This window comes from Ursus americanus, chromosome 7 (genome assembly GCF_024610735.1).
Source record: "Ursus americanus isolate L20-20 chromosome 7, mUrsAme1.1.p, whole genome shotgun sequence".
Taxonomy (NCBI): domain Eukaryota; kingdom Metazoa; phylum Chordata; class Mammalia; order Carnivora; family Ursidae; genus Ursus; species Ursus americanus.
This window is the reverse complement of record NC_142133.1, coordinates 4,153,909-4,176,005: the sequence shown is the minus strand read 5'-3', so window position 1 is coordinate 4,176,005 and position 22,097 is coordinate 4,153,909. Positions and strand designations below refer to the sequence as shown.

The following is a 22,097-nucleotide window of genomic DNA, read 5'->3' as shown; positions in this document are numbered from 1 at the left end:
CCTTCATTCAGTCCTGCAACCCATGTTTATTGCTACATTGCTGTGTGGGATGAGACAGTAATAAGAAATACATCTAACCTTCAGGAATGTAAGCAAAGCCCCCCCAAAGGGAAAAATATAAGGCACGTGTAATAATACTGGAGCTTATTGGAGCCTAACAATAAGCACAACGCCCAACACAGGCAGACACTGAATAAATACAGGCTAAAAGAACGACATGAGCCTGCGTGTGTGTGTGTGTGTTCAGGGGTGGGGGCTGTGTGTTTGGGTGATGGGGTTAGAAGTAGGGAAAACTGAACTGAATAGTGATGCCCATCCAGCCATGGGAGACCTTGAAGACCCATCTGGATGTCTGAGCCACAGGCTCTGTGAGAAATGGGGAGGAATGAAGTTTTCTGAGCAAGGGGTACCGTTGCTGGTTGCATGGGCTTTCAGATTTCTCTGTAGCAGGGAGGAGTGCAGGGAGACAACACAGGTTCAAGCGGGTCATTCGTAGAAATCAGACACTCAAAGTAGAGTGGGAGGAACTCAGAAGGGGAACTCCTTCCCTAGCATAGGCTGATGGATGCTACTAAAACTCAAAGGCATGTGAGGTGTGACCAAAATGCAACAGCGGGGTTTGTACTCAGATAACTCCTATCAATGTGAGTGATACCTACAGAAACGTAGTTACTATGGAAGCCACACACTGTTTGTCTTGGTGGTTAAAAAGATATGCCAGGGGCGCCTGGGTGGCTCAGTCGTTAAGCGTCTGCCTTCGGCTCAGGGCGTGATCCGGGTATTCTGGGACCGAGCCCCGCATCAGGCTCCCTCCTTCGCTGGGAGCCTGCTTCTTCCTCTCCCACTCCCCCTGCTTGTGTTCCCTCTCTCGCTGGCTGTCTCTCTGTCAAATAAATAAATAAAATCTTAAAAAAAAAAAAAAAAAAGATACCCCAATGTAAGAAAGCCACGTTTGCTTTGCGGCTCTGTAGCTGATTAAATATGGACGCAGATTCATTGACCCTCTTCCCAGTGAGAGGTGGGGTCTATGGCTCCTGTCCTTGCCCTTTGGGGAGGGCTCTATAACTGCTCTGCTCAGTTCCTGGGCTCAGGTCCAGCTGTTTCCAGTCCCTGCTTCTTAAGCTGCTCATTCGGGGGGAAAGCTAGCCACCAACAAAGAACATTTCTCTGACCTGAGTCCACCATGCAGCCAGGAAACCCAAGCTAGCCATGTGGAAAGGCCACACAGACTGAGAGATGCCCAGACACCCCCGAGAGGTTCCAGCTGTCTAGCCCCTGCACCAAACATGAAGAGTGAAGACGCCCTGTTGCATGTCCAGGCCAGTCAAGCTTTCAGATGATTCAGCCCTGGCCAGCCTCCGACTGCAACGGCAGGGAAGACCCCACATGAGAACCCGGCCAAGCCCAGTCTACCCACAGAACCAGAATGATAGTGATAGACTGTGGTTCTAAGCCACTAGGTTTTGAGGCGATTTGTTACATCAGAATAGATCACCGGGGGGCGCCTGGGTGGCTCAGTCATTAAGCATCTGCCTTCAGCTCAGGGTGTGATCCCACTGTTCTGGGATCGAGCCCTGCATCAGGCTCCTCCACTGGGAGCCTGCTTCTTCCTCTCCCACTCCCCCTGCTTGTGTTCCCTCTCTCGCTGGCTGTCTCCCTCTCTGTCAGATAAATAAATAAAATCTTAAAAAAAAAAAAAAAAAAAAGAATAGATCACCGGGACAGGCGCTAACAGAAATGTGAAAAGAGAAATGCCCTGAATGCTTCCAACATTGGGGCATCCTTGAAATGAGAGTCTAGCCTCTCGGAGATTATTTGACAAGCAATATTCATTTACATGTATAAGTTGCGGCTTTTAAAAAGTGTTTGCTTTACCTTGTAGTCACATAAAGGCAAGGCTGTCGGTTTCATTTATGGTCAAAAATCAAACACACATATACAGAACATGCTTTCACCAAGCCAGGCACAGTGATGCCAAGACGTTTACACAGAAGAAAAATGCCAGCGGTTAACCTATGTGCCACAGCCCGTGCTTACCTCTCTTCCTGCATTACCTTATTTCCTCTTCCCAGCACCTAGTGCGGTAGGAAATACTGCTATCTCCATTTTATAAATGAGGAAACTAAAGCTCAGAGAGACGGAGTAACTTGCCCAAAGCCACAGAGAAAGCAAGCAGCAGAGACTGGTACCAACCCACCTGCTCGACTCCAGGCCTCACCCTTTTGACACTAAGTTCTGACTCCATTTGATCATACCAACCATGACTATATATCTAAATAAGGCTCCTTAAACTATCTGTGGGGAAGGATCATTTTTTCCCTCCAAACCGTCACAATCTGATACTTTTATATTTCCAATCCTGAATGTCTTGGCAAGGCCTGGTTGCGGTAAAAGATTCTAAATGCTTACTACCAAGTTCCATACATATCTCATCGGGAGCTGGAAATGAGCAGTCTGCAGACGTGCACAGTCTGGGGACCACACTTTGAGTAAGAATCCACTGAACGATCTTTCTAAATCTGTCCCACCCCGGAGCGAGGGCTTCAAACTGTGATGCCCAACCTGGAGATCTAGAGGCTAGTTCCAGGATTTCGACATTTCTATTAGAAATCAGAAAATCACCCTCAATGACAGTTGTTCTGTCTTCACCCCAACTGAGCACACTGAACGCAAGTCTGACGCTGACCTCTGGAGTTAGCACCGGGCCCACAAGTTAAGGATTCAGCCCCAAAAGCCTGCCTCTGCTTCAGACAGCAGCCTTAAGTGGGAACCCCAGGCCACCTGCATTTATGAGTGTTTGGCTGGTCATCTGGGAGGTTCCCATGATTAGCCGGAATGAACTCAGAAAAGCCCTACACTAATGATTACAGGGTTTTTTGGTAAGGCATACACATAATTTGAGGTCTTGGGGGGTGGGTCCCAAACAGAGATTTTCTGCCCTCTGTCTGTGGTGTCCGAGAACATCACCGTCTCCAGACAGCCCTGTGTTCATTAACCATGAAGTTCCACCGAGCCTTTCCTGGCGTTCCGTTTGTTAGGCATGACTGATTGAATCACGGATTTAAGCGTGTGACGGAATTCAGTTGCCCATCTCCTTTCTCCCCCAGAGGTCAGGCTGGCCCAAGGTCTTTCTGATAGCTCCCATCCTGAAGCTGTGCAGGGACTCACCAAGAGTCACCTCACAAATATAACAGGCACGCCCGTCACTCAGGAAATTACCAGGGTTTTAGAAGCCCGTGCCAGGAACTGAGGACAAAGACCCGACAAATTGTTACAGCACCGAGGCTGTAGTTGCTAATTTAAAAGGCAGTCTTTTTGCCTCTGGCTGGAATCCTCATTACTTGGTTGCCTCACACTGAGCAACAGCGCTGGGCCCTCACTTGGTGGATTATTAAAGAATGGGGAGTGGAGGTTCTTTGTTCAGCACTTGCTTGAGAGACTATTTTTAAAACGCAGAGTCAGAAGGGGAGGGGTATGCACAGGGTTGCTGTGGGTAAAACAATGAAGAGGAAGCCTTGGTCCTTTGGGGAAGACCTAGAAACCTCTGGCCTCGGGGCTCACAGCTGAGGGTCCTGACCCCCAGGGTGCTTGGGTGCAGCAGAGTAGGCCTGTCAGACAAGCAGACGTCATTATACAGGAACACCTAGCTCCCAGCTGAGATGACAGACATGGAAGGGAGGGAGAGCAGGTCTGCAGCAAAGGAAAACCTGAAAGGGAAAAGCAGGAGAAGGAGCTGCCATGGGGCCAAGAGCCTGGGGCAGGTTTTGTTCTCTCTGCGCACTTTTCTGGGGAGTAGAAGGGTGGGATTTGTGAGGCCCTCTCTGAGCACCACGAAAGCATGAGGGATCCCAGTGCAATAATGAGGGTTTTTCATTAGGTAAGATTTTGTGGCTTTTGAAGCACAGTAATAATAGAAAGGAGTGGGATCACTGTCTCAACTCATGATTAGGCTGAACTTTTAATAATCCAAAAGCCTTCCCCGCCACCTCTGTCGCTGCAAACCTTCTGCCGCCAATTAAGGGAACATTCTCCAAAATGATGAAACCGCAAGGCAAGGGCAAACCCTCTGCCAGCAAAATGCTACAGAAATCGTTTTATGTATCAAGGGTCCCGTCGTCAGCACCTTCATAAAAATCCAGGTTAGAGAGACATGGAGGATATGGTCCATGGTATATCCATTGGTCATTCTTGTCCTTAAAAGGACCACACAGCCTAATAGGAAGAAATGTTCAGCTAAGCAACAGAAAAAGAAAAAAAAAATGCATTTTCCCCCTCTACTGTGGTATATCTGAAATATTATAATGATAGAGCTTAAACAACGTAACGCACACTCATTGCTCTCTCCCATCATTAGCCGGTGGGATATAAATTGCATCAGGGAGACATAAGAGGTACATCGGGTGAATCATCTGTCCCCAGGTGCCAATGACAAAGTGCTCCCTGATCACTGGTTCACGTGTGCTTTGTCGGGGCTAGTTTAAGTGACTGAGGCAGTCAAGTTCTTGCCAGTGTTCCCCTGGGAAGAAAACTGGCACGATTATAAGCAGTCTGTGTGGTGTGGCCTTCTCTTCTCTCCATAGCAAGGCTAACATTATTACCTGGCCGCGCTAAGGTTTGCATTCCAAGCAGATGAATGTTTGCTGCCCACTTGAACAACTGTTGGTCCATTCCCACTCTTCTTCCGTTTTCTGTGGCCCTTCTAGCCATGCCTCTGGGAAACCTGTATGGGAACACTGAGGCGATGATCCCAGACACAATGAAAAAATGACCTACAGCCAGAAATTATTTTGATCGTCCCACTTGCTCAGGGATTTAGGTGCCTCTTAGGTACTAATTCTCAAAGAAATGAGTCACTTTTCTGCATGGATGTCCAAAATAATACCAAAGAGTGTTAATTCTCCTTGAAATCGTTCAGAGAGACATCACATTGTCCAAAAGGTTCCATTCATTACCAGTAGTCGGATGAAATTAGGGAAGTGCAAGCCACAGATGACCCTGACAGCAATGCAGTGAAGGGTTAATTCGGTCAGTGTCTCATTTTGTTCAAGGGTAAAGAGAAGTTAATTCTGGCCTTTGCCACTTGAACGACGTCCCTCTTATGCCTGGAGGTTGACAGGTTGGCTCACCGGTTTTCCTGAATGGAGACTATTTTTTTAACCCACTTTGATGGATGTGTGCATTACAGCTGCCATCTGGCCGGGTTTTCTGTTGGTCTGAGAAACTCTCGTGTCTCTTTTTTGGGTAGAAGTTGTCTAAAGGATCTTAAAATCTAAGTATTTACGTTAACATTGATATAATAAAGAAGATTTAGTCTGTGAGCTATAGTGAGACACTCATGTGTCTTAATAGCCTTCAGGAGTCATTTTCTTCCAAGATTCATTTTTCTAAAATCAGCTCTTGTCACACACCCAAGAAAACACTCAAGTCTGTAGAAGAGGGAGGTGCCACCCCCAGCTGGAATGCCTCTATCTCTTCACAACCCCATCGGTTCCTTTCACAACTAATCCCTTTTCTTTCCTTTTCTCATTTTCTGTAAATGTGAGCAGGCCTCCAGACTGCCGCATGCAGGACGCCAAGGGCCCCCCTCTCTCCTTTCCCGCTCCGGTCTCAGCCCATTCTTAAGCTAATGTCCACAAGAACAGAAAAAAGAAGGTCAGCCCGGTCAGTAGGGTTGGGTGGTGGGAGGGCTGCCTGCCTTCTAATGGGTCCTGGCGGACCGGCGGCTTCATTGTCCTACAAGGGCAGCCCCACTGGCACGTACTGAGCCCCAAGGGCGAGACGGCTGGGCTCAGGCCACTGAGTGCCATCTCCTCCCCTCGTGACCAGGAGCTGCCGGGCTCCAGAACGGAGGGAGCCATCGCCCGTGTGAGGAAGGACACTGTTATGTGAGGGCTGGCCAACTCAAATGAGCTCACTTGGCAAAAACACCGGTGCCCCAGCTTCTGGTTGATTTAAAATTGGGACACTTGAATAATCTCAGTGGGGAACAGTTGGGGCTACTTTAGGGTGGGACCACAACCCAGTCATTCTTGTATTCCCAGCAAACAGTGTAGGTGGTCCCATGGAAGGTTCCTGATTGATACTTTAACTAGAGGAAACGAATGACTACAATTCATAAAACAGAATAAGAGAGACTGTCCGGATGGGGCTCCTGGCTGGGTGCAAAGGGAGGGGACGCACTGCTTGCCATCCTTCCCAGGCCAGCAGGGAGTGTGTGGGCGGCGCCCTGCAAATGTAACCAGTTGCCATGTGGTCAGGTTAAGCACAATGAACAGCAGTCAGGAGTGGTCGGGGAGATGGAACAAAGCAGCAGCAGAGTGGTATCAGACACAGCCATTCCTCAGATGCCTACCATGTGCCAGACACTGTACCAAGCACCTCATCGGGACTGTCTCCTTCTAATTCTTCATTCCCAGTGTAATCTTGACATCAAACCCCGTAGTAAACATTATTCTTCTCATTCGGTATATGGAGAACCTGAAACTCTAAGTGGTACGCTTCCTGCACATTGTTCCAAAACCTCTTTCTTTTGGCCCTAACTAGATCATGAAACCAGGGATGCTGCACCGTCCTCGAAATTTTCATGGGATTTTTTTCTCTCTGCCATAAAGTACTACGCCAAATTTCGGGCTAGCTCCCTACACTGACTGGGTTGCGCGATCCGATCCCCTACCATCCCAGCTTCCCGAACACGTTTTTGTCTGCTGGAGAAGCTGATCTCCCAGTTAGGCTTGGAATCCACACCTCCCCAGAATCCAGCTGCACAGCAATCAGCAGAGACAGCTTAGCCTTGGTGTGCCAACCGACTGGATTTTGCCCTGTCGGAATGGGATGCTGACTTGCTAACATTTCCAGTGAGGCTACAGGTGTGAAGGTCCAAGATCTCAAGGAATTTGTTACCTAGGTGGGAAGACCTCAATTCTGAGTGCTTGGTTCTCTGTCCAAGGGCAGGTGGATGTACGGAGGAGTGATGCAGATTCAAGTAATCAAGGGGAGGGGGACGAGGGCTGAACATTGAGGCCCACATTGGAATGGAAGGGAGTCGGTCATTTCCAGCCAGTGGAACAACTGGGCTCAGTGTGCCTGGGATGAGAATTTGCGTGGTGCAAAGACAGGTGACCAGGAATGGTGGGCTCAGACTGGACAAGAAGGGCCAATCTTATGTAGACAATCGTATTCTCTTTCTGGGTGGATAATTTCAGCAACAGAGATTTTTCTCAAGTGGCAGGGCAGATGGGAAATAGTTTAAAAGGCAAGGACTCACATATGTGAGCCACTCTGGGCAGCTTTTAGCTTTCAGAACTTTCTGCAATGAGGTGGCAGGTGCTGCTGGGGCAGAGGGAGGTGGAAATGATTCCAGACGTCTATTACTGGTTGTACAGAGACAACACAAGCTGCCTACTAGCTAGGGTCTGCTGGCTTCCTGAAACAGCATTCATCTGCTTTGGACACAGTGGTCTGTTTGTTTTACGATAATTAGCATTCAAATATTTACACTTTACACCAATAATATGCCAAGGCTCATGATTGAAGCTGTGAATTAGCTTCAGCAGTGATGTTTAATAGTCAAGAAGATGAAATATTGCCTACCTGCCACGGAGATTTGAAAGTTCTACTCTGTTCCCGCCAATCTAAGGGGCTTCTGGGTAAAAGTGTAGGCAGTCAGCAGGTGGCTCTTACAGGGAGGCCTCTGACCAGCCGGAGCCACTCAGTCCCAGCGCAAGAGGGGTCCAGAGCATCGGTGTGGGCTGGCAAGGGGGCACCAGCACCACTCAGGGCACAAGTCAGGGCCACCACCTCTGGCCCCCTCAGTGTTGCAGGGTGATACTGACGACTCTACCTATGAGGAGGAAAGGTGATATATGGTTGACCGGGAAGCCCTGTGGTCAGACAGCCTGCTCAGATGCTTGCCCGCTGTGTTATTCTGGATAAATCCTTTGAGCCTCAGTTTCTTCATCCGATGTGAGTCATAACGCTGCTGAGATCCTCACGGCTCTGTGAAATGAATGAGTAAGGCACCGCGTGAGACGGGACTGGCCCAGTGCCTGGCCCAAAGTGAAAGCTACATAAACACGACTTTTTCAATCCCTGTTTCGAGAGTCTATAAAAGTAAAAAAGTGGTATAATCAGCATGGATTTCACTGTATGAGTATTGGCCCCATGTGTATACACTTGAAGGTTCACCAGTAGGCACCCCTCTCTTTACATGGTCCTAAATGGATGTGATGTGCCCTTGTTTAGATAAACACTAGCACCTGACTTAAGCTAACGTGCGTGAAATAAACCCTGCCTCGATAAAGACCTCTCTCTGGTGTCTCGGTCACAAAAAGCAGAACCTGTCAGGGACTGGATGCCTGAGACCTATCTTCTAATGGTTTATCATGTTACCTTATTTTAATATATATTGCCATAATTCAACAAATATTTATTTGGGCTAATGTCAGGCTGAATATATATCCTATGACACTTTGCCCTCGGGGGAACAGAATGACATTCTGGAGGAAATTAAGATTTAAATTCTTGAACACCAAGAGTGAACGATTGAAAAGCATGGGGTAGATTCAAATTCCAACATGTCTCTTCAGTCCAGACAATGGGGCTCTCACAAGAGCCCAGGAAGAAAGAGCGCTTAGAAGAACCCCCTTTCAGGAAACTTCAAAGGCCCCGCGGGGCACTTGTTTTGCCCATCAGGGGAAAGAAAGTGTTTTCTACGGCAAGAGCCACATCTTCACAAATCACAAAAATAAAAACGGCTAACTGCTTGAGATCCATCTCCACGGATCGGCACCAGCAGAGCTCAAGTGTGAAGCGGGGGGAAAAAACAGAAGCTGCAGAGGCAAACTCGCGAAAGTTGTACCATTTATGTAAGAGTTTAAAATGCCAGTACGAACCTCAGCTAGTAACTACCTCTGAGGAGGAAGGACCGAGATTTGGATGAGGGGGAGGGACAGAGGACACTTGCATCATTGCTCAAAAATGTCCTTTCTTATAAAGAAAAGATCCAAAGTAGTAAGGCAAAATATTAATAGATACTAAATCTGAGTATATAAACTCACTTCTCATGTATTCTCTGTGCTTTTAAAAGATTTTATTTATTTGGGAGAGAGAGATCAAGAGCGAGCCCACACGGGGGCAGGAGGGGGCAGATAGAGAGGGAGAGGCTGAGAATCTCCAGTAGACTCCACACCCAGTAGAGTCCAACACGGGGCTCGATCTCACGACCCTAAGATCATGACCTGAACTGAAACCAGAGTCCGATGCTTAACCAACTGAGCCACCCAGGTGCCCCTGTATTCTCTCTGTTTTGAACAGATTTAAACATAATAATTTTACACATAACGGAAGTTGAAAAATAAAAGTTGTTATAAGACTTGTAAAACTAAGAAAGAGAAATCATTAACTGTGTTTGTATTTACATCCCTAATTCCTAATCTCTTTGGCTAGTAATTCCTGCTTACTCTCTTAGCACAAAATACAAATCTAACATTTAGATTCTGCACTGGATTCCAGCTTGGTTAAGACTCTCATGTGACACAATCATCAATCCAGAAAAGAATAACTTACAGCTATGCGGATTTATGAAAGCACAGAAAAGCACTGAGATTCATGCCCTCACTCTTTCTGGGTATGCAATTTGGGGCAAGTTACTTTACCTTCTGGAGCCTCAGCTTCATCATATGAAGATGAAAATCATCCCAACTTTAACTAGTTGATACAGAATAACATATTTATGGAGAAAATGCAAATTAAGTTTCTATTGTTGCTACTGTAAGTAGTATCTAAAAATAGCTATTCCATGTGGCCCCAGGCTCTGTGTTAAACTCTGATGGGCGCCATCTTGCTTACTCCTAACTACCTGGGAAGATGGAATTTCTCTGAGTCCTATGTTGGCTAAACTGAGGGATGTCTCCAGAGCAACATCTTTGGTCTCTGCTCCAACTCTTAATTCTCCCACATACTAGGAGTTCCCAGTCCACTGAGAAATAAAGATCATGGTATGACTCTCTATAGAACCAAACTGAGTTGGCCCTAAGTCTAGATTTGGTAGTTGTGGGAAGAAAGGTGGGGGATTGGTAATCCAATGTACTCCCCACACCCAGGTCACAAATGATGCATGACTATCAGTAATGCACATAATAATTTAACTTCCATCTGTCTGACATTCGTTGTATCTTCTAAAGCACTGAACAGTTATTATTTCAGTGTCTCTCAAAACCTGTGATCTGGGAACTATGGTGAAGCCCATTATATGGATGAGACATATGAATCACAGTGAAGTTACTTAAAAGTGCCACCGTTAGCATGTGTTGGAGCTAGGACAGTACCTGGTAAAACTGTAGGCAGAAAAATGAGGACAGGGGCGCCTGGGTGGCACAGCGGTTAGGCGTCTGCCTTCGGCTCAGGGCGTGATCCCGGCGTTATGGGATTGAGCCCCACGTCAGGCTGCTCTGCTGGGAGCCTGCTTCTTCCTCTCCCACTCCCCCTGCTTGTGTTCCCTCTCTTGCTAGCTGTCTCTATCTCTGTCAAATAAATAAATAAAATCTTTAAAAAAAAGAAAAGAAAAGAAAAATGAGGACAATGATAATGTTTGCTCTCCTTACCTCCCAGGTTGTTGAAAACACCCAAGAAAAATGCGTCAGTAGGAACACTTCAAATTAGATGTCCTACAAATTCACTCAGTTTTCGTGATATAAGGAATTATAAATATTTAGATTCCATTATTATATCAAAGTTATCTAAGTTGATTTTTTGTCTCATAAAATATGTGTAAATAAAAAAGGTGACCACATTATATATATATAAATCATCTTGGCAAGGTAGAGGAGCCAGGGAAAATTGTAGGTGGTGAATATTTCTCTGAGCAAGTAAAAATGGCAATAGTTTGCTTTGTAAGGCTATTTAGTGGCTTTAGTAATGCAGCCTTAACACTCCTGAAGTTTGGTTTTAAGAATGGAACTTTTAAAACATTATTAAGGGAAAGTGCTAAGTTGTTAATGCCCTAACATCAAGTTCCTTACGATAGGACACATTTTCCACCCAAGTAACAGGATAAGGCAGTCATGTCTTCAAAATGCATTAACTTTTATGTTAAAACACATACACACACATTATGGAGTCAAATATAAAATCAACTTGAAGATTTAATGTAAAACGTGAGACTTCAAGGAAATTTCCAAGTGCAGAACTTTCAACTCTGCCCTCTGAACTTCCAAAGCTGAATGTCCTTTGTCCCAATGCAAAAGTCTGAGCAGCTGGGATGAGACTGAAGTGTAAGGGCCCCAGCACACTGAAGACTAACCTAGGAAAAATTCAAATGTTTCCTCTCTAGTACGCTTCTCTAGTTTGCATTTTTCAAAGTCCTTAGAAAAATTCCAGATTATGAAATTATTTCTGAGGTTTCTAATTCTGAGGATTAGCTCACCCTTAGAATATCTTCGAAGTGCCAGCACACCGCCGTCACAACCACGGAGTTGCGGTTCCCCTGCGAACAGCAGCACAGATGCTTTGTGTATCTGTGTGCACGTGTACATGTGAGCACAGTGCCGGTCTTCCGTCACTTCACTCATGCATACGTTCTGTAGATAACTGGGCACCTACTACATACCTCTGTGTCTACCATGCTGAGCTAGTCAAGTATTACCTGTCCCCCCATCGAGCTTACTGTATGGGAAAGACAAATCAGGTACACTAATCTTGCAGGATGTTGTGCAGTCTTCACTGACTTTTTTTTTTTTTTTTTTACTACATTCCCTTTTACCCCATGACCTTCCTCCAGTCACCGAGAGGAACAGAAGACCTCCCATGCCCAAAGGAAAACTGTCACAATGGAACCAGAAGGCGGTGATGTCAATTCTTGCCTTCAAAGTTCAAAAGCTGGGGCACCCGGGTGGCTCAGTGGGTTAAGCCTGTGACTGTTGGTTTAGGCTTAGGTCGTGCTCTCAGGGTCATGACGTCGAACCCTCCATTGGGCTCCGCACTGGGCATGGAGCCTACTTAAGATTCTCTCTCTTTGCCCCTCGCCTGCTCTCTCTCTGAAATAAATAAATCATAATAAATAAGTAAATAAATAAAAATAAAGTTCCAAAGCTGTATTTCAAGGGGTGGGGAAGGGCAGAAACTGGGAAGAATATTTTGCTGAGCCAGCTTTCTCTTCCCAAAGGGAGACTGAAAAAATCTCCCAGCTGATGAAAAAGGAGAGTGGGAACTTAAACAGAAAAACTGGCCACTGGCGAGGGCCCCTAATGATGGTTCTAATGCCAATGCTAAGAGGAAGAGGACAACAGAACCCTGGGTAAGTCTGTAGAAGAAATCTTGCCATACTCTGTACCTCAAACCTCAGGCTGTGGAAGCAGCACAGGGATGACTGTGTGAACCCGAGGTTTTTCTACCCAGAATGGCAGGGAAGAACCACCAACTGTGGCCTCCAATGTACAGAGAATCCACAGACAGAGGGTGCATGCAGTATGGGGCAGGGGGACAAAGGGGAACAGTAGAGAGCGCTGTCCTGTGATGTACCGTAAGACAGAAGGCCAGGCAGCTAATTCAGTGCCCACTCCAAAATGCACACACCTGGATGCTAAGGACTAGACACTTTCCAAGTCAGAGGAGGAAAAAAAGAACCTAAATTAAGAATACACGTTAATGTCAACTTTGGTTAATTTAATCAACTAGAAAAGCTTAGCTGAATTGGCAGTTAGATTTTCCCAACGCTGAGTGGAATAGGATCTCAAAATACAGCTTAAGTTGACTTGAGATAAGCTGCATTTCTTGAGCAGTTCTGGACTGAGAATATACACCTGCTATGTGTGTCTGGTTAGAGGCACGTTATGTTCTCTACCTCCCGATGCTGCCCCAAGTTCCAACTGTAGCGTTGGCTTCTCTGCACCACAAGCCCATATCACCAACTACCTGTATGACAGTTCCTCTTAAGTATTTCCTACAGTCTCAAAATTCCCATGTCCAAACCAAACACTTGTCACTCTCTTCCTGAGTGGCGCGGCCATTCACCCAGGTGCCTGGGTCAAAGACTTTGGTGTTATTCTTGCTTCTTCTTTCCGCTTGAACCCACATCCAGTCCCAACCACCAGACCTAATCTGACATAGACAGCCCTAACGCTAAAACACGCGCTGGACTCGCACAAGCGGTTGCCTCCTCACTGCCCCAAGTGGTCCAAGCCCCTCTCACCCGCACCTGTGCGATGACCCTGGGCCCATCTCCCTGCTCCCTGCTCCCATTCTGCCTGTCCTCTGCGGCAGAATGAAACTCTTCAAGTGGGAATTTAATGTCGCTGCGTCCCTGCCGTCAATTCTCCCTTCCCTCTCCCTCACGTACATGGCGTGTCCCCACTTGTCTCGCTGACCTCATTGCCCACCACTGGTCCCTCACCCTCCTCCCTCCTCCCAGTGCCTGCGGCCTCCTGCATACTCAGCTCGCACCAGCTGCAGGGCCGGTGCCCAGGCCCTTCCCACTGCCTGGGGCCCTCCTGGAGAGCCTGACCCACCGTCCTCCTGGCTTATTAAAGTCTCTGCTCTATTCAGAAGGGCTTTCCCTGCAACACTCATCCTCTTGACCTCTCTCAGCAGCGGTTGTCTTCACTTTTGGTACCGCTCACCGCTTGATATGTTGTATGTTTAATGCTTTTCTTCTCCAACAGGCCCTAAGCTCCAGGAGGGGGACCCGTCTTTCCTCAGTCCCTAGATAGTGGTTGGCACACAGTCAGGGCTTGGCCACTCCGGGAACGAGGTGGGGAAGGAACTGAGAGACTGTAAGACAAAAAGACTTTGGGGCATAATTTAGGCTGGGGAGCCTGGGCAGGTCATGTGGAGACAGTGAAATTTAAGCTGAGAAGAAGCGGATGGTGAGAAGTTAGGTACTGGGGGGCCGGGTGCATTTCAAGTGGAGGAATAGGGGCTGGGAGCGATAGGGCAGGTGGCATGTGCACGCCTGTACTGTAATTTGGCTGAGTGCAGAAGTACACAAGAGATCGTCTCTACGAAGATCAAACCACTTGTTACTTAATTTGCAAACACACCGTGAGACAGAAACACTGGCTTCTATGAAATATACTATCAAGAACTTGTGATAAACACTATAATTTTAATGTCTTTATCACATGTAATGACATAAATAAAAAGCAGTGGGTTTCAGCCTCCCCATCAGAGCTCAGTAAAAACCTTCTCTCACAGTTTTAGCTAAAACTCAACCACATGCAGTTCTGGAAGTTTATTTTGTGGTGGATGGAACTAGGAAGAAGAGAGAAATGTGAAAATAATAATACATCCACATCCACTCAACCTTGATGGATTGCACAAAACTTTCGCTGGGTCTCAGCAGGACCCCTGATGAGGAACCACCGCCAACGCTGGAAACTCAGACCTGCCCTGGAGAGGGGCCAGCCCCATTCCTGAAATGTCAGGGACAGAAAAGGAAGGAGGGATGGAAGGGCGAGTCCAGAGTCATGGCGAAATCAACAGAAAATGAACTTAAAGCGACCAGGATGATGCAGGAAAACAGTGTGTCAAAGCAGATGAAAGCTGCTGTCTGAAGACTGTGTCTCTGGGATGGCACCAAGAATCATAAATCGTTCTGATGAATTCTGGTCCAATATCTACGCTACACAAGTCCTCTGGTATCTAACCCCCCATCCTCCGCAGCCCCTTTTCCTTCCAGCTGTAATTTTGCTCTGGTCTGCAAAAAGCTCTTTTATCTAATTTGTAAATAAGCCATGCATATTAGCTGCCCACCTACCCTTGATGGGGACACACACACACACACACACACTGCATGCTTTAAGCCTTTCTTCTATGTTCAGGCACTGTGCTACATGGTGGGGATTAAAAGAACAATGCAACTTAGTCTTATCCTTCACGATTCTATAATTTAATGGAAATAACTACTCAAGTTGTCTTCATGGTACCTGTGTCAGCCAAGAACATTTCACTATTAAAGAGAATTTATGTTCGTTTATTTTTATTTCTTACTCTTATGAAAATATACAAATAGTACTACACTTAGGGTATCTGTATCTAATTTCCATGCTGAGGAAACGAAAGTTCCGTAACAGGAAAAAAAAATGAATGATCCAACATTTATTCACTCAACAAACATCTCTTGTAAGGCACACACTCAGATGGAAAATTATTAGCGATTGTACTGCATATTCCATGCGGCTTAGATGAGATGCTAACATGGGACACCAGAGTAATCAAACCGTAGGGATCTTTCCATTTTCTCTCACTCCACTGTGCATTTGCTCATTTTATTTCTGCTGTTGGCAAGATTTAAATAAAGGCTTTCTTTCCTTTGCTCTACAAATGTTTGCAGCAACTACATTCCACTGACTTAACACAGCATTAACTACAGTACAAATATACGCTCCTCAGATTGCTTTTGGAAAAAGGAAAATGTTTATGATCTCTGTCAAAGAAACACTGAATTCATCAGTCTAAAATTTATTTAAAATGTCAGATGTGTTTGATAAAAATCTGTAGCAGGAATTCATTCCTGACAATGGAGCGATTACTTTGAATTAAAAAGAAAAGAATATACCTTAAAGTATGATCTGGGTCTCTCAGAATATGAAGTTCAGGTCAAGCCATGTGGGCGACTGTGGGTCTGTACCGCATCATGGGCTAGAAAAATCCTTCTGACTTGGTTGCCCCTCTCATTTTAGTAAAAATTGTAGTCCCGATTCTATAAGCAAACAAAATATTAGTTCTCCGTAGAAACAACTGAGAGGCATGAGCGAGAGGAGTGCAATTTCTTACATGTCCTGCTTTACAGCAGCAGGCTCTAAAAAGAAGCAGGACATGTAAGAAAACCACATTTCTAGACGGAGGCAGTGCCATCGAGAAAAGTGACTCTACATTAGAGAAAACAAATAATTGCACTATTTTAAGTCTAATTAATGCAATGCATAAAATACATTTCTGTTTTCCCCCAATCCCGCGATGAGTGAAGACAATAATAGAATCATGAGTTCAGGGCTCACAATATCAATGTTATTTGTCTTGGAAAAGCCAAAGAACATGAAATCAGTGGTGACATTTTCTCGTTCCATGCTGGAGACTCAAGAGCTTTCATAAGAGCTGGGACAGACCCTACAAGGATGCCAACTTTCTCCTTTTACCAGCGAGGAACCCGCGGTGTGGGGAAATGAAGTGCATGACTCGTGTTGCCAAGCTGGCTGGAGGCAGATGACTCGCAGTACCTTCCTTGTCATCTAACGATACAGAATAGATTGGATCACGGATTTTACTTCTAGAGTATTTTAAAGTTCTGGAGCTGAGCAGAGCGCAGCAGAAATTGAGAAAGAGGAATGTGAAGAATAACAGGCCTACATTGTAGTAGTGTCTGTAGAAGTGTTCCGATGGAGTCCAGAATATTCTGGAGTGCACAGGCAGTCCCCTAGCAAAGGTGCGTTTCGGAGGCTGATTGCAGAGCAGATCACAAGGTGGCATCCCGGGCACCAGGCCAGGGCCCCCTCCAGGCACTGTGCACCCCAGGAAAATGCACTGGCGAGTACCGAGAAGTCTGGGTCCTCCATTTGCTGACGGTGGGGGCCTGGCGGTGCTTGATGACCCTCTGCCATTCTCAGCTCTCTCAGCCATAGAATGAGAAGAGCACTGAACTGCTCTGAACACCTCACAGGGTAAATGTGGGGATAGACAGAGACTGGGTATAAAAGCAGTGGGAAGCTAGGAAGAGCTGTTATCATTATTACGTGAGTGAGCTTTCTCCTTGCTGGTGGAGGCAGCACGGAAGCCACAGGACAAATGCTTGGTGCAGGCCCGGAGTCTGTAGGGCTGCATGTTAAAAAGGACACTTCCCAGGTTCCACTGGCAACTTGCTGAACCAAAAGCAGCGGGGCAGGGCCCTGGAGCCTGCACTGTAGATGCTTCCCCTGGGGCACCTCGCCTTTGCCCTTGGCCTTGCCAGGGCTGTGGTGAGTGAGCAGTGAGCAGTGAGTGAACAGAAGCCAAGGAGACTGGGAAGAATTGGTGGCTGCATTCCAAGTGCCCTGCATGAGGCAGCTTGTTAGGAATTCCCCAGGGGCTCCCCCCATGCTGATCTGACCACAGTCTCCTAATCTTGTCACCAATAACAAAACCAACCTGCACCACAACACCTTAAACCCAGGGGCCACATACACACATCTGCATGCCTTTGAAGAGTGGCACCTTTTCAGAGACAGCTTTGGCATCCACCTCTGACATTCCCTCCTCATTTCCTGTGCTGCCCCAGGACTTCGTACATAGCTATTCCTCTCTCGGCAAAACCTCTGCATGACCAATGGGTGGCACGTACCTGACTTTCAATGCTTGATGTGCACACAAATGAATAAAGGAAAAAACACAGTATTCATTACAGTTACAAAAATCTTACTACAGCATTAGTAACACTATTTCCTCTTTACAAAAGACACTGGAATTTCTGTTCTATAGGGAAAAGATACTGAGTTGAATTACAAACACCTGCAAATACTTCTCTAATGTAAGTTTCTTCCATTATTAACCATATCAACGTGGGTAAGTTATTAAACCCCTGACCGGTTTCTTCAATTGCAAGACTGACGTAACATCACACAGCTTAGCCAGCCTTTAAGAGGATTTTAACTGACCTCTATATGAAAGTCAATTAATGTACTGCCGAGCACAGATGCTTCAAGAATGTTCATTCCCTTCCCTTTTTCCTTTTGCATACTTTCTAACTGGTTCTGTAGTGGTCTACAGTAGCCCACAGAGCTTGTAACAAATCTTCCAAAAGAAACTTCCATGCCAATTTCATTCCTACTTAGTAACGTGTTGATAAATGTTTGACAATAGGCTCTTGGGGAAGAGAAGGGGGAAGTGGAGAGCTGATTTTTGGCATCTGCCCATTTCCTTGGTGTACATACTTCTGCCATGGCCAGTTTTAAACTATAAGGTGACGTCGCTGAACACAGAGCTGGGAAGAGACGCACAGAAGCTCATCATGGGTTAGTATTTGCACCATACAGACACAGCAGATGTAACCAACTTCAAGAGCATAGGTGATAGTAAAATTGAAATCATTAGGAAATGATGAGTGTTGAGAATTGACTACCTTTGTTTTTAAGTAGTTTAACAACTGGCTCACAAAATTCCTGAATATTCACGAGCCAGCTCTCAAACACCACTCTATCTTACCTCATCAAGAAAAAGTTGACTACAGGGATAACTAATTCCAGGGCATTAGGTTTTTCAGACTATAGAAAGGGTTTTATTTGATTGATTGATTTTTAAAGATTTACTTACTTATTTGAGAGAGAGAGAGAGCACGCGCGCGAGCACACATAGGGGGAGGGGCGGGGGGAGAGAGAATCTCAAGCAGACTCCCCGCTGAGTGGGGAGCCAGCAGCAGGACTCAATCTCAGGACCCTGAGATCATGACCTGAGCCAAAATCAAGGGTCGGTTTCTTAATTGACTGGGCCACCCAGGCACCCCTAGAAGGCTTTAATTATGCAGGAGCCTTCAAAGAGATGGGGCAGGTACATGCTGAGACTTTCTACAAGGGTGAAATACGGCTATAAAACAGTCTGCATCTATATGGTGCTGACACAGTGCCCTGTGCATGAGTCCTGCCAGACAAGGCTGTCGCGAAGGAAACTCAACAGTGCCCTGCACACGGCCAGAGCCGTGTGTATTATCACTCTTCTTTCCATCATGTCCTTATTACATACATTTCCAAGTCTTCGTTTCTGTCTTCCATCCTTTCCATTGGGGGGACACTATGCCACAATGTAACACATTGCAGTATCCATGTCGGACGGCTGACACTCGCTTTACATGGGAGAAAATGAAGGCACAGACGAAAGAAGCAAGTTGCCCATGGGGAAAGAGGTGTGGAACCGGAAGCCGTGTTTCATAGTTTTATAAAACCACTTTGCTCTTCAGAGCCCTCAAGGCACATTTTATTTTCCTAGGCATCTGTACAGACACTGAATCATTTCAACAGAGATAATAAAATGTATTTGTGACTTTTTTTTTTTCCTGCCTGCTCACTTCTAGAAGTGGCATTTCATGACTGCTGCTTGCCTCCACACGAGCTTATCTTTCCGACAATAGAACTGTCTTGTTTGGGGACTTGTGCGGTAGTTCGAAGCTGATGAAGAATGAACTTTTAGTAAAGGCATCGTATGTATCAAGTGTGGTACTTCATAAACCACAAGCAGGGCCTCATTTAAACATAAATACAACCTGTGAGTTAGGTCATTCTGTTGCTTGATTTTATCATGAGGAAACAGTTTCCTGGAGGTTAAAAATCCATTCTATTGGGACGCCTGGGTGGCTCAGTTGGTTAAGCATCTGCCTTTGGCTCAGGTCATGATCCCAGGGTCCTGGGATCGAGCCCCCCCCCCCCCCCCGGCCCTTTACCCCGCTTGTGCTCTCTCAAATAAATAAATAAAAATCTAAAAAAAAAAAGAGAGAGAGAGAGAGAGAGAGACTCCATTCGATGTCAGCCAGCAGGGCCAGCCTCCCGGGCGTGTGACTTGTGGAGTGCGATAGGCTCCCAGAAGCACCAGGTTTGTATTCATGTTCTCCTGCCGCAACTTAAAGTTCTTAATAATAACTTTGTCTTTGAGTCTGTGTTTTCCAAGTAAAATCTGATGGGGACATGGGACAACAGGACAACAGAAGCATGCGTGTGAGCAGAGCAGGCATCCGTGCAATAGGTGTGTCCACCCTTCCTTGCACACACAGCGTGTGTGATGCCCCGTGAGCCCACAATGCACAGGAGTTTAGCACGACTCAAAGTGAGAACACAGTAAGCATGTTAGCTGTGACTAAGTAGGGGGATCCAGCAGCCCCGAGTGGCTGTGCTTTGTTAGAGCCAGTACTGGCCTCAAAAGCAAAAATAAGAAACACAGTGGACACCAAAGTGTCCTTTCTTATTTCCCTGGATAAGCCATCCGCATGTGCTAGAAGTGATGAGGTAGAGAAAAGCCTTTCCTTCCTTCTTGGAAAGCTGAAGTTGGTAGCATGGGCATATGTCACCAGGCGAAATAAAAACAGCTCAGTTCCTTCGGAGCAGCGTTTCCACTGTTCTGGTAAGAACAAAACATGTAGGCATGTGCCAGCCATGAAGCGCCTGTTGTGTAATCTCGGTGATTCTGCACAGGCGTTGAACGCTCTTACACTGACATTTAAAACTGGCATTACACAACAGAAGGATGGACGGTAAAATTCATGCTAATCGTTACATTTTAATTTTTCTTTACTTAGAACATTAAAAACACCATGACAAGACAGAGGAAAAAAGGGAAGGGAAGGAAAAGTGTTTTGTTTTGGTGCCGTGAAGGGCATGTTCTCCCCCTGCTTTTGAATAAGGGGCCCCGCATTTGAATTCTGCGTGGAGTCCATCAGCCAGCCCTGGACGTCAGGTAGCGTGTAAGTGGCAGAGACAGGATCCGAACCCAGGCTGGCTCCCGAGCTCCGCTGCTTTGACACTGTCTTAGTCGCCTCTCATTAACAGCAACAGGGTTCCCACCGCTTCAGAACATTTTTATCATTATTCCACTGGTAGCAATCTGGACATCTGACAATTAACTGTTTATTCCCTTTGGCTTTTCTTTTTTCCTTCTTGTTTTCTCCGAATCGTTTAGGCTGTATTTTCTCTATTCACTGAGCAAGTATTCACTCTGAGCCAGGAACATATAACTGTTATCCAACAGAGTCTCAGCAAAGCGTACAATTTTAGAGATGAAGAGGGCGAAGTCATTTCTAAGAACCTTAATAAAAACAAATAAATGAGGAGTTTATGTAACTTCAAAGTCTTTCTGCTTCTTTTCCCCAATACTTAATTACCTCCATAACCAGAGGCTGCGTTTTATGGCAGGTGTAATCCTTCAGGGGACTGGTTAGGACGGAGGAGGGACTGAAATGAGCCCTGGGCTGCTACACAGGCATTCTGTGCAGAGACGGCATGTTGGGTTGGGCACCAAGCGCAGACGAGAAGCTGCAGATTAACATTTTGTGTCCTTGAATCCCACTGCCAACTCAATGTCAGGGAATTTCCACCCCAGGAGCTTTCTGCATCCTTAAGACCCCCCAAACCACTTACTGGGTTAAGTTACTTTTGCCAAAACTCACTCAAAGAATAAGGTATTATATAAGAAGGAAATGCAATAGCAAAACCACCACCACCACAACAAAAAGCCCCAAACCTTTATGAGGGCTGATTAAACAAAGGCCAAAAAATCTTGCTGGACCTGGAGCAAGTCCATTGCCTTTGACTATGATGTTGTGGTTCTAATAATAGCCACAGGTGACCCCCTTGAGCCCAGGATAGATGTGCTGGTCGGATACTTAAGCATACTGTTTGTTAAAAAAGACCCAGGTGATTTACTCTCATTTTACAAGGGAAGAGCCTTAAGAACAAAAAGCAGAAGAAATCACAGACCTAAACCCAAAATGCAAATCTATAAAATACCTAAAAGATAACACAGGAGAAAATGGTGATGACCTTGGGTATGGCAGGGACTTGTTAAATCCAACACCGAGGGCACGGTCTATGAAAGGAAGAGCTGATAAGCCGAGCTTCATTAAAATAAGCAGCTGCTGCTCTCTGAAAGCCCATCGCAAGAGGATGAGACGAGCCACAGACTGGGAGAAAATATTTGCAAAAGACACACCTGATGAAGGACTGTGATCAAAATTATACAAAGAATTCTTAAAACTCAACAGTAAGAAAATAAACAACCTGATTAAAAGATGAGGCAACGACCTTCACAGACAACTCATCAAAGAAGATATACGGATGGCAACTAAGCGTATCCAAAGATGTCCCCCTTCATAAGTCCTCACGGAAATGCAGATAAAAACAACCACGAGATACCCACATTCACCCATCAGAACGGCCGGAATCCAGACCCCTGACACCACCAAGGATGTGGAGCAAAGAACTCCCATTCATCGCTGGTGGGAATGCAAAAGTGGGACAGCCACTTTGGAAGACAGTTTGTCGGTTTCTTAGGAAACTAAACATACTCTTCCCATATGCTCTGATAGTCACGTTCCTTGGTATTTATTGGAAGGAACTGAAAACTCACGTCCACACGAAAACCTGCCCATGGAT

The 22,097-nt window shown here is 46.0% G+C and overlaps 1 protein-coding gene across 7 annotated transcripts in view; it reads right to left on the bottom strand.

Moving 5' to 3' along the window:
- The window catches only part of ST6GAL2 (ST6 beta-galactoside alpha-2,6-sialyltransferase 2), a 76,741-nt gene that overhangs the window by 38,377 nt on the left and 16,267 nt on the right, over positions 1 to 22,097 (bottom strand). The window contains exons 1-3 of one of the 7 annotated variants that reach the window (XM_045771611.2): positions 15,551 to 18,286; positions 7,591 to 7,995; positions 4,599 to 4,720 (exon numbers count right to left, since the gene is read on the bottom strand). The exons of 3 other annotated variants lie outside the window; for them this stretch is intronic. The gene's annotated coding sequence lies outside the window, so the exon portion shown is untranslated. Of the gene's footprint in view, positions 1 to 4,598; positions 7,996 to 15,550; positions 18,287 to 22,097 lie in introns of those variants that run through there. 3 more of the 7 variants (XM_045771610.2, XM_045771612.2, XM_045771618.2) reach the window with 3 other exon arrangements.